At 60.6% G+C, this 12112-nt stretch overlaps 2 non-coding genes across 2 annotated transcripts; both read left to right on the top strand.

Moving 5' to 3' along the window:
• Positions 1-7758: 7758 nt before the first annotated feature.
• LOC142792794 (small subunit ribosomal RNA) lies at positions 7759-9573 on the top strand. Its single transcript, XR_012891212.1, has one exon. It is a non-coding gene; the product is annotated as a small subunit ribosomal RNA (ribosomal RNA).
• A 1719-nt stretch (positions 9574-11292) lies between these two features.
• Positions 11293-11445, top strand: LOC142792798 (5.8S ribosomal RNA). The gene has a single exon (XR_012891216.1). It is a non-coding gene; the product is annotated as a 5.8S ribosomal RNA (ribosomal RNA).
• The last annotated feature ends 667 nt before the right edge of the window (positions 11446-12112 follow it).

Genomic DNA, 12112 nt, shown 5'->3' with positions numbered 1-12112 from the left:
CATTTTGATGTCGCCCCGGCTGACGCGGTTTTCGTTTTTCCGTGCCGCCCCGGCTGACGCGGTTTTCGTTTTTCCGTGCCGCCCCGGCTGACGCAGTTTTTGCGCCGCCCCGGCTGACGCGGTTTTTGCGCCGCCCCGGCTGACGCGGTTTTCGCGCCGCCCCGGCTGACGCGGTTTTCGCGCCGCCCCGGCTGACGCGGTTTTTGCGTCGCCCCGGCTGACGCGGTTCGGACTTTGCACTTTTTGGCTCACCCCGGCTGGCGGCCCACTCACTCGATCGCCAGGTCTGTTTGCCCCGGTGGTTCCACCGCCAGGCTTAAGCGCGAACTTTTTTTGTTTGTTTTCTTTTGATTAAGCGCAAGCTTTTTTCTTTGTTTTCTTTTGATTAAGCGCGGGCTTTTTTCTTTGTTTTTTTTTTTTTGATTTCGCCCCGGCAGACGCGGTTTTTGCGCCGCCCCGGCTGACGCGGTTTTTGCCGCCCCGGCTGACGCAGTTCGGACTTAGCACTTTTCGGCTGTGCCTGGCTGGCGGCCCACTCACTCGATCGCCATGTCTGTTTGCCACAGTTTTCCCGGTGGTGCCGCACCCGGGCTCGCCCCGGCTGACGCAGTTTTCGCGCCGCCCCGGCTGACGCGGTTTCGTGCCGCCCCGGCAGACGCGGTTTTCGCGCCGCCCCGGCTGACGCGGTTTCGTGCCGCCCCGGCAGACGCAGTTCGGACTTAGCACTTTTCGGCTGTGCCTGGCTGGCGGCCCACTCACTCGATCGCCATGTCTGTTTGCCACAGTTTTCCCGGTGGTGCCGCACCCGGGCTCGCCCCGGCTGACGCAGTTTTCGCGCCGCCCCGGCTGACGCGGTTTCGTGCCGCCCCGGCAGACGCGGTTTTCGCGCCGCCCCGGCTGACGCGGTTTCGTGCCGCCCCGGCAGACGCAGTTCGGACTTAGCACTTTTCGGCTGTGCCTGGCTGGCGGCCCACTCACTCAATCGCCATGTCTGTTTGCCACAGTTTTCCCGGTGGTGCCGCACCCGGGCTCGCCCCGGCTGACGCAGTTTTCGCGCCGCCCCGGCTGACGCGGTTTCGTGCCGCCCCGGCAGACGCGGTTTTCGCGCCGCCCCGGCTGACGCGGTTTCGTGCCGCCCCGGCAGACGCAGTTCGGACTTAGCACTTTTCGGCTGTGCCTGGCTGGCGGCCCACTCACTCGATCGCCATGTCTGTTTGCCACAGTTTTCCCGGTGGTGCCGCACCCGGGCTCGCCCCGGCAGACGCGTTTTTTTTTTCTTTCGCCCCGGCTGACGCAGTTTTCGCGCCGCCCCGGCTGACGCGGTTTCGTGCCGCCCCGGCAGACGCGGTTTTTTTGCGCCGCCCCGGCTGACGCGGTTTTTGCCGCCCCGGCTGACGCAGTTCGGACTTGGCACTTTTTGGCTGAGCCTGGCTGGTGGCCCACTCACTCGATCGCCATGTCTGTTAGCCACAGTTTTCCCGGTGGTGCCGCACCCGGGCTCGCCCCGGCTGACGCAGTTTTCGCGCCGCCCCGGCAGACGCGGTTTTCGCGCCGCCCCGGCTGACGCGGTTTTTGCCGCCCCGGCTGACGCAGTTCGGACTTGGCACTTTTTGGGCTGAGCCTGGCTGGCGGCCCACTCACTCGATCGCCATGTCTGTTTGCCACAGTCTTCCCGGTGGTGCCGCACCCGGGCTCGCCCCGGCAGACGCGTTTTTTTTTTCTTTCGCCCCGGCAGACGTGGTTCCCCCCCCCCCCCTTTTCGCTCGCCCCGGCTGACGAGGTTTTCGCGCCGCCCCGGCTGACGCAGTTTTCGCGCCGCCCCGGCTGACGCGGTTTCGTGCCGCCCCGGCTGACGCGGTTTTCGCGCCGCCCCGGCTGACGCGGTTTTTGCGTCGCCCCGGCTGACACGGTTCGGACTTTGCACTTTTCGGCTGTGCCTGGCTGGCGGCCCACTCACTCGATCGCCATGTCTGTTTGCCACAGTTTTCCCGGTGGTGCCGCACCCGGGCTTGCCCCGGCAGACGCGTTTTTTTTTTTTCTTTTCGCCCCGGCTGACGCAGTTTTCGCCCCGCCCCGGCTGACGCGGTTTCGTGCCGCCCCGGCAGACGCGGTTTTTTGCGCCGCCCCGGCTGACGCGGTTTTTGCCGCCCCGGCTGACGCAGTTCGGACTTTGCACTTTTTGGCTGAGCCTGGCTGGCGGCCCACTCACTCGATCGCTTGTCTGTTTGCCACAGTTTTCCCGGTGGTGCCGCACCCGGGCTCGCCCCGGCAGACGCGTTTTTTTTTTTCCTTCGCCCCGGCAGACGTGGTTCCCCCCCCCCCTCCGTCTTTCTTTTTGTTTTTTTTTTTCGCCGCGGCTGAAGTGGATTTTTCGGTGCCTCGACGCCCCGGTAGTCGCGGTTTTTCCGTTTCCGCACGGCCCCGGCTGACGCTGCTCGGTCACAGTCGCCTTTTGTGAGGATTGCAGACTTCTTGAGCGCGGGTGTTTTTTTTTGTTGTTGTTGTTGTTTTATTACGCATTCGCTCCAGCAGACGCTGTTTAGACTTTTTGTTTCCTCTTTTATCCTGCGACGAGGTGACGAGGTTTATTCGGTGCCCCGCCGCCCCGGCTGAAGTGATTTTTCCTGTCCCGTGCCGCCCCGGCTGACGCGGTTGGGACTTCGCGTTTGTTCGGCCGCCACGGGTTTTGGCGCACTCGCTCGGTTGCTTGTTGTTGCCACTTGTTGCGAACCCAGGTTTCTTGAGCGAGCGCGGGCGTTTTTTCTTCCTTTCTTTCTTTGTTCTATGTGTTAGCGAATCGGCCTTTAATATCACACGAGGACTCACAACCAACAATTTTCAGTTTGAAGTGTAAAAAATCTGCAGGTGTTGACGTAACTGACTTGCCCCGTACCCTTGAGTACATCCATGAAGTTCTCGTAGTACTACTAAATCGCATTATTCCAAGTGGAGAAATTCCCATAAACTTGCAAACCTCTACACGAAAATCGGTGCGCGTGATAAAGTTGAAAATTATCGTCCGATATCAAATGTGCCTTCTATAACACAAATTCTAGGAAAAAAAAAAAAAACACTTGTTCGCCGTTTTCTGCGCCGTGACTGGCAGCACTCCGGCGAAGCGAAACGGGGTCGATTCGAGCACGATATCGGCGTCTTTCGACGTGCTCGCCGGCGACCGTCGCACGAGTACGTCGCACGAGCGCGTCTGCCGGGGCGCCGTTTGCGAAGCCGACGCAAAAGTGGGAACCGCCGCTCGGATGATCGCCGCTTTCGGCAGAGTGAGTGTTGGCACTCCGGGGAAGCGAAACAGCGTGAATGCGCCCACGAAATCGGCGTATTTTGAAGTGCCCGCCGGCGACCGTCGCACGAGTACGGTAAACCGCGTCAGCCGGGGCGTAGTTCGGGACGCCGACGAAAAAGTGGGAAGCGCAACTCGGATCTTCGCCGTTTTTGCAGGAGTGAGTGGCGGCCCTCCTGCGAGACCAAGAAGCATCGATTCGTGCACGAATTCGGCGCCTTTCGACGTGATCGCCGGCGACCGTCGCTCGAGTAGGGCAAACCGCGTCTGCCGGGGCGGGCTTCGGGACGCCGATGCGAAAGTGGGAAACGCTGCTCGGATGTTCGCCGTTTTTGGCCGAGTGAGTGCTGGCACTCGGGCGAAGCCAAACGGGGCCGATTACGGCACGATATCGGCGTCTTTCGACGTGCCCGGCGGCGACCGTCGCACGAGTACGGTAAACCGCGTCAGCCCGGGCGGAGTTCGGGACGCCGATGCGAAAGTGGAGAACGCCGCTCGGATCTTCGCCGTTTTTGGAGGAGTGAGTGGCGGCACTCCGGAGAAGCCAAGGAGCGCCAATTAGCGCACGATATCGGCGTCTTTCGACGCGCTCGCCGGCGACCGTCGAACGAGTAGGGCAAACCGCGTCTGCCGGGGCGGGGTTTACGACGCCGACGCAAAAGTGGGAACCGCCGCTCGGATGTTGGCCGTTTTTGGCAGAGTGAGTGCTGGCACACCGGCGACGCGAAAGAGCGCGAAAGCGCCCACGAAAGTGGCGTATTTGGACGTGCTTGACGGCGACCGCTGCAGGAGTACGAAAAACCACGTCAGCCGGGGCGAGCGACCCACGGCGGTCTGGGTGCTTATCGCTGCTATTATAGGGGCACCCCGGCAGACGCAGAAAAAAAAAATTTTTTTTCGACCTTCTTTTTTGCTGGTCGAGCTCGGGTAACCCAGGTCGCAATGGGAGCCGCGCACGAAAGCGGCGTCGCGAGACGCGTTCGCGGTCGCTAGTCGCACGAGCTCGGCAACCGCGTCAGCCGGCGCGGAGTTCGGGATGCCGACGGCTAAGTGGGTACCGCTGCTCGGATGTTCGCCGTTTTTGGCCGAGTGAGTGCTGGCACTCCGGCGAAGCGAAACGGGGCCGATTCGGGCACGATATCGGCGTATTTCGACGTGCTCGCCGGCGACCGTCGCACGAGTACGGCAAAGCGCGTCTGCCGGGGCGAGGTTTGCGATGCCGACGAAAAAGTGGGAAGCGCCGCTCGGATCTTCGCCGTTTTTGCAGGAGTGAGTGGCGGCCCTCCTGCGAGACCAAGAAGCATCGACTCGCGCACGATATCGGTGTCTTTCGACGTGCCCGCCGGCCACCGCCGCACGAGTACGGCAAACCGCGTATGCCGGGGCGGGGTTGGCGACGCCGACGCAAAAGTGGGAACCGCCACTAGGATGTTCGCCGTTTTTGGCAGAGTGAGTGCTGGCACACCGGCGACGCGAAAGAGCGCGAAAGCGCCCACGAAAGTGGCGTATTTGGACGTGCTTGACGGCGACCGCTGCAGGAGTACGAAAAACCACGTCAGCCGGGGCGAGCGACCCACGGCGGTCTGGGTGCTTATCGCTGCTATTATAGGGGCACCCCGGCAGACGCAGAAAAAAAAAATTTTTTTTCGACCTTCTTTTTTGCTGGTCGAGCTCGGGTAACCCAGGTCGCAATGGGAGCCGCGCACGAAAGCGGCGTCGCGAGACGCGTTCGCGGTCGCTAGTCGCACGAGCTCGGCAACCGCGTCAGCCGGCGCGGAGTTCGGGATGCCGACGGCTAAGTGGGTACCGCTGCTCGGATGTTCGCCGTTTTTGGCCGAGTGAGTGCTGGCACTCCGGCGAAGCGAAACGGGGCCGATTCGGGCACGATATCGGCGTATTTCGACGTGCTCGCCGGCGACCGTCGCACGAGTACGGCAAAGCGCGTCTGCCGGGGCGAGGTTTGCGATGCCGACGAAAAAGTGGGAAGTGCCGCTCGGATCTTCGCCGTTTTTGCAGGAGTGAGTGGCGGCCCTCCTGCGAGACCAAGAAGCATCGACTCGCGCACGATATCGGTGTCTTTCGACGTGCCCGCCGGCCACCGCCGCACGAGTACGGCAAACCGCGTATGCCGGGGCGGGGTTGGCGACGCCGACGCAAAAGTGGGAACCGCCACTAGGATGTTCGCCGTTTTTGGCAGAGTGAGTGCTGGCACTCCGGCGAAGCGAAAGAGCGCGAATGCGCCCACGAAAGTGGCGTGTTTGGACGTGCTTGACGACGACCACCGCAGGAAAACGAAAAACCACGTCAGCCGGGGCGAGCGACCCATGGCGGTCTGGGTGCTTATCGCTGCTATTATAGGGGCACCCCGGCAGACGCAAAAAAAAAAAAAATTTTTTTTCGACATTCTTTCTTGCTCGTCGACCTCGGGTGACCCAGGTCGCAGTGGGAGCCGCGCACGAAAGCGGCGTCGCGAGACGGCTTCGCGGTCGCTAGTCGCACGAGCTCGGCAACCGCGTCTGCCGGGGCGGAGTTCGGGACGCCGACGGCTAAGTGGGAACCGCCGCTCGGATGTTCGCCGTTTGTGGCCGAGTGAGTGCTGGCACTCCGGCGAAGCCAAACGGGGCCGATTCCGGCACGATATCGGCGTCTTTCTACGTGCTCGCCGGCGACCGTCGCACGAGTACGGCAAAGTGCGTCTGCCGGGGCGGGGTTTGCGACGCGTACGCAATAGTGAGAACCGTCGCTCGGATGTTCGTCGTCTTTCGCCGAGCCAGTGCTGGCACTCCGGCGAAGCCGAACGGAGCCGATTCGGGCACGATATCGGCGTCTTTCCACGTGCTCGCCGGCGACCGTCGCACGAGTACGGTAAACCGCGTCAGCCGGGGCGGAGTTCGGGACGCCGATGCGAAAGTGGGAAGCGCCGCTCGGATCTTCGCCGTTTTTGGAGGAGTCAGTGGCGGCACTCCGGTGAAGCCAAGGTGCGCCAATTCGCGCACGATATCGGCGTCTTTCGACGTGCCCGCCGGCCACCGTCGCACGAGTACGGCAAACCTCGTCTGCCGGGGCGGGGTTTGCGACGCCGACGCAAAAGTGGGAACCGCCGCTCGGATGTTCGCCGTTTTTGGCAGAGTGAGTGCTGGCACTCCGGCGAAGCGAAAGAGCGTGAATGCGCCCACGAAAGTAGCGTATTTGGACGTGCTTGACGGCGACCGCCGCAGGAGTACGAAAAACCACGTCAGCCGGGGCGAGCGACCCACGGCGGTCTGGGTGCTTATCGCTGCTATTATAGGGGCACCCCGGCAGACGCAGAAAGAAAAAAAAAAAATGGGGACATGGCGTGCGTCACCGTGCGGCTTCGCAGCGTTGCCGAAGTCGCCGAGCCCTTCGACTGAGCCGAACGGCGGACAGGGAACGTTGGTCGGCCGTTCTAACCTGTCGGTGCCACGCCGAGACGTCGTTAAGGAAAACCGCGTCGTGGGCCTCTACGACGCCGTCGAGTCGTTGTACGTTTGGTGTCCAGCGTGTCGGCGGCGAGTAGCGGACACGTCGTTCACGACTTCGGTCTTTCGCAGTCGACGCGAACTTGCGGAGAGTCGTGGTGCCTCACGTTTTCGGCAGAAACCGCGGCGGAATTTTCCCGTGCGTGCGCGCACGACCTCGGTGCTGTGCCGTCAGCGTAGTGTTGCACAAACTCGTGGCCTACCCAAGGTGCGGTACGTTTGCGGCCGTATCCTCGGTGGGAATTTCGTGAGTAGGGTCGCAAATTCTACGACCTCGGCGGGTTTGAGAGCGACGTAGACTTGTGGCACGCTCAACGTGCCACACGTTTCGGGGCACACCCGCGGTGAAATTTTCTCGAGTACGCTCGTATTAGTGCCCAAGGAGGTCTGGGTACTTATCGCTGCTATTATGTGGGGGTTCTCGTGAGCGGCGTACGCGAAAGCGACCGGGTGTCTGATATGCGGCGGGCTTCGGCCTCGTCAAGCGTGTCCTCGGGTCTGCTCCAGGGGAATCCACGGCAGTCGTCTGCAGCCTCATCCGCTTGATGCGTTAGGGGCTGGTTGTCGGACGGTGCCGTTTTACCACGATATCGAGGTGTGTTCCGTGTCGTCCTCGGGCGATTCAGATGCGAAAGCGCCGAAGACGCGGGCGTGACCCGTCGTCTGGCGGCTTTGCAGTCTCGGCTCCGTTGCTAGTTCCGGCCGGTCCACCGACAGTGCAGCGGGCTTGGGCAACCTGCACGGCGCGACCGAGTCGATGCAACGAAAAAGAGCGAGCATGAACGTGCTTCTTGCCGCACGGCTCCCACTCGTCTTTCGGGAAGGTTGTGCCGTAGCGAGCTCGAACGCCGTCATCTCGGAGTGCAAAATAAGCGTGTTGGGGCGCCTGAAGGTGGCCTCCGCCGCACACAGACTGCGTCCGGCCCGCCGAAGGCGAGGACGGACGCGCAGTCGAACGATTACCTGGTTGATCCTGCCAGTAATCATATGCTTGTCTCAAAGATTAAGCCATGCATGTCTAAGTACATGCCGAAATAAGGCGAAACCGCGAATGGCTCATTAAATCAGTTATGGTTCCTTAGATCGTTTCTTCCTACTTGGATAACTGTGGCAATTCTAGAGCTAATACATGCAGTGAGCCTGGAGCCCTTTGGGTAACGGGTGCTTTTATTAGACCAAGATCGATCGGGTTTCGGCCCGTATTGTGTGGTGACTCTGGATAACTTTGTGCTGATCGCATGGCCACGAGCCGGCGACGTTTCTTTCAAGTGTCTGCCTTATCAACTTTCGATGGTAGGTTACTTGCTTACCATGGTTGTTACGGGTAACGGAGAATCAGGGTTCGATTCCGGAGAGGGAGCCTGAGAAACGGCTACCACATCCAAGGAAGGCAGCAGGCGCGCAAATTACCCACTCCCGGCACGGGGAGGTAGTGACGAAAAATAACAATACGGGACTCTTTTGAGGCCCCGTAATTGAAATGAGTACACTCTAAATCCTTTAACGAGGATCAATTGGAGGGCAAGTCTGGTGCCAGCAGCCGCGGTAATTCCAGCTCCAATAGCGTATACTAAAGCTGCTGCGGTTAAAAAGCTCGTAGTTGGATCTCAGTTCCAGACGAGTAGTGCATCTACCCGATGCGACGGCTCGGACTGAACATCATGCCGGTTCTTTCTTGGTGCACTTCATTGTGTGCCTCGAGATGGCCGGTGCTTTTACTTTGAAAAAATTAGAGTGCTCAACGCAGGCGAGTCGCCTGAATAAACTTGCATGGAATAATAGAACAAGACCTCGTTTCTGTTCTGTTGGTTTTTGGAATACGAGGTAATGATTAAGAGGGACGGACGGGGGCATTCGTATTGCGGCGCTAGAGGTGAAATTCTTGGACCGTCGCAAGACGAACTACTGCGAAAGCATTTGCCAAGAATGTTTTCATTGATCAAGAACGAAAGTCAGAGGTTCGAAGGCGATCAGATACCGCCCTAGTTCTGACCATAAACGATGCCAACCAGCGATCCGCCTGAGTTACTCAAATGACTCGGCGGGCAGCTTCCGGGAAACCAAAGTATTTGGGTTCCGGGGGAAGTATGGTTGCAAAGCTGAAACTTAAAGGAATTGACGGAAGGGCACCACCAGGAGTGGAGCCTGCGGCTTAATTTGACTCAACACGGGAAAACTTACCCGGCCCGGACACTGGGAGGATTGACAGATTGAGAGCTCTTTCTTGATTCGGTGGATGGTGGTGCATGGCCGTTCTTAGTTGGTGGAGCGATTTGTCTGGTTAATTCCGATAACGAACGAGACTCTAGCCTATTAAATAGGTGCGGGGTTCCCAGCACCTTACAACCTTCTTAGAGGGACAAGCGGCTCCTAGCCGCACGAAACAGAGCAATAACAGGTCTGTGATGCCCTTAGATGTCCGGGGCCGCACGCGCGCTACACTGAAGGAAGCAGCGTGTCTTTATCCCTGTCTGAAAAGACTGGGTAACCCGTGGAACTTCTTTCGTGATTGGGATAGGGGCTTGCAATTGTTCCCCTTGAACGAGGAATTCCCAGTAAGCGCGAGTCATAAGCTCGCGTTGATTACGTCCCTGCCCTTTGTACACACCGCCCGTCGCTACTACCGATTGAATGATTTAGTGAGGTCTTCGGACCGATGTCCGGCGCGGCCTTTCGGTTGCGCCGGTCTGTTGGAAAGATGACCAAACTTGATCATTTAGAGGAAGTAAAAGTCGTAACAAGGTTTCCGTAGGTGAACCTGCGGAAGGATCATTAACGGATTGTGAAGGGTGAGCGCCTCAGCTGCGTCTGCGCCCGACACTTTCTGCCGCTGACCCCGTTTGGACGCGGGGTCGGCTTTTCCCCACGGGGCTGCCTGAATGTGGAGCGGCACCCCGTGACAAATTGTTGCGCCCAGCGGACGCCAACACCGCGACCTTGGACGGTCGGCCAGGTGGCGGACGCGGGTACAAACGGCGCAACGCACTCATAGGTCGGCTTTCGACCCGCCACTGCACCGTGGCTCGAAGCGCTCGAAATGCGCGACCCGACCGCTGCGGGACCGCCTAGTACTGTAAACAGGAGCGGCGGAGCGCGAACGGCGAGTCGTGGTTACGTCGGTAGAAGGCGAGGCTGCGCGTTCCCGAAACGCCAGCCGAGTGCCCTCCCGACCGTTCGAGCGTGCAAGAACGAGACCCGACAATCGCGCGGCGACTGCCAAGTACGAGAGGAACGGCACAAGCGTCGGCGGTCGGTCAAGGAACTGGCGATGTGACGGGTCCGCTGTGCACCAGTGCATACCGTCCCGCCGTCCGCGGCAAGCGCCTCCGCGTCCTCGGGTGACGGAGGCTGCCGGTCGGTTCTTGCAGGCGAGGGATCTCGCTGGCACCGGTTCGCGTTGACGCGCGGCCGGTCATGGCACGGCGATGCGACGGCCGAGGTGCGCAGTACTCGATGGAGGAACCGCACGCTCCGATGACCGTCCCGCCCTCCGCGGCGTATGCGTACCGACCGTAATGGTTGCAGCAGCGCCGGCCGGCTTTTGAATTCGCCACACGAAACACGGTGCGAGATCGCGGTTAGGGGAGCGTCGACGTTGCCAGGCGTTTTGCTTGCTGCCGAGGGAAAGGCGGCACGGCCACGTCGCGCTCGTCGCGATTAGCGGGTCTGCGCGCTTTGGGAAGGTGCCGCAACGACTTGCCGAAAGAGGAAGCACGGAAGAACGAGGGACTTGGACGTCCCGACAATTGAACGCACTTGCGGCCAGGCCCTTGCTGGCTTCGTTCTTCCGCCTCGAGTAGGCTCGTACGCGGCTCCGGCGCCGAAAGTGGTCCTTGGCACCGACTTCGGTGGACGTGGGAAGTGCCGCGCAAGTACGGCGCGCCTGGCTCCACCTGTTGGCTAAAGTAGGCAGCCGGATCGGCATTTTGGTGTGCGGTGGCAAACCGTGGATGCGAAAAAAGCTTGTGCGATTTCGTGGAACAAAAAGCGGGGGTCCCCCTTTTTATGCGGAGGAGACCGACCCGCCTGCCGTGGTGAACCGCGACGCCACGGTAAAAACGGGAGAGGCTTGTCGATGGGACCGTGCATCCCGCGCTCCACGGAGGCCGGGAGGCGGCCGCCCGAGGAAATGTGTAGCCGTCGAGGCCCGCATCTGCGTGCACTCTTATCCAAATGGGTGTACCGCAGGCATTTTCTGGTTAGGCGGGCCAATGAGAGCGAGCACACAACGATACCTACGGGTCCGGCTTGGAGAACCGGCTTCGACGCCTCCCGAGTATTTATAGAGGGGTGGACCACGAAAGCACTCGCAAGTAGCGAAAGCGAAACGCCGTCCGAAACACACCGTTTGCTCGATTTGCGGCAGCCGAAAAAGGCGCGGCAGAGTTTTGGAGTCCAAGCGTGCGCTGAAAAGCGCCCTTCTTGGCCACTGTTTGGCCGAGTGCCAGAAACGTTTGGTTTTGACTGTACGGAATTGAACAAACACTTTTTCACGACTCTAAGCGGTGGATCACTCGGTTCTCGGGTCGATGAAGAACGCAGCCAGCTGCGAGACTTGGTGTGAATTGCAGGACACACTGAGCACTGATTCTTTGAACGCACATTGCGGCCTTGGGTCTTCCCTTGGCTTCGTCTGTCTGAGGGTCGGATCACATATCAAGAGAGCCTTCGGCGCACAAGGGAACGTGAGCCGTCGACTCGTTTTGACCGCGTCGGCAACACGGACAGCACGCTGAACACCTCACAGCGAGCGCCAACAGCGGCCACTCAAGGGCGAGACGGTGGCGACCGTCGTGCCAGAGCCCAACCGAAACGGGGGCGACCGACTGCATTGAGGATGTGGCACCTCGTTGAGACCGCCGCAGGACTTCGAGTCGGAAGGAAGCCTGCAGGGAAAGTGCGGTCGAGGTTGCGTACTCCTCTCTGCGACCGGGCGCGCAAGAGCTGCGAGAGCCACGGACGCGCAACTTTAACGCACGGTAAACACGAGGAGCGAAAGCCGGCCAGCAAAGCTTCTCCAGCCGTGCGCAAAGTGCGCGAGATCGCAGCCTTGCGTTGCGCTTGTTGCCCTCGAAGTAAGCAGGGTGTCCCGTAGACCGGGCGCTCGAACACGCTGCGGGGCCGTGCCTCCTCCAGGCTTTGCCGCGCGAACAGGGAACGTTCGCGCGCAAAGCGCAGGGAGGTGAGGAGGCTGCGCCCGACGTTTGCGGTTCGCTGCGTACGCGGTTGATGCGGAGAGCACGGCGCGACGACTTGCCGCGAAGCGGAAAAAGTCTCCCGCACGAGTTGGCGAAACGTTGGCGAAGCTTAAGGC

Source organism: Rhipicephalus microplus, unplaced genomic scaffold (genome assembly GCF_043290135.1).
Source record: "Rhipicephalus microplus isolate Deutch F79 unplaced genomic scaffold, USDA_Rmic scaffold_245, whole genome shotgun sequence".
NCBI lineage: Eukaryota > Metazoa > Arthropoda > Arachnida > Ixodida > Ixodidae > Rhipicephalus > Rhipicephalus microplus.
This window is presented reverse-complemented; position numbering and strand designations above follow the sequence as displayed.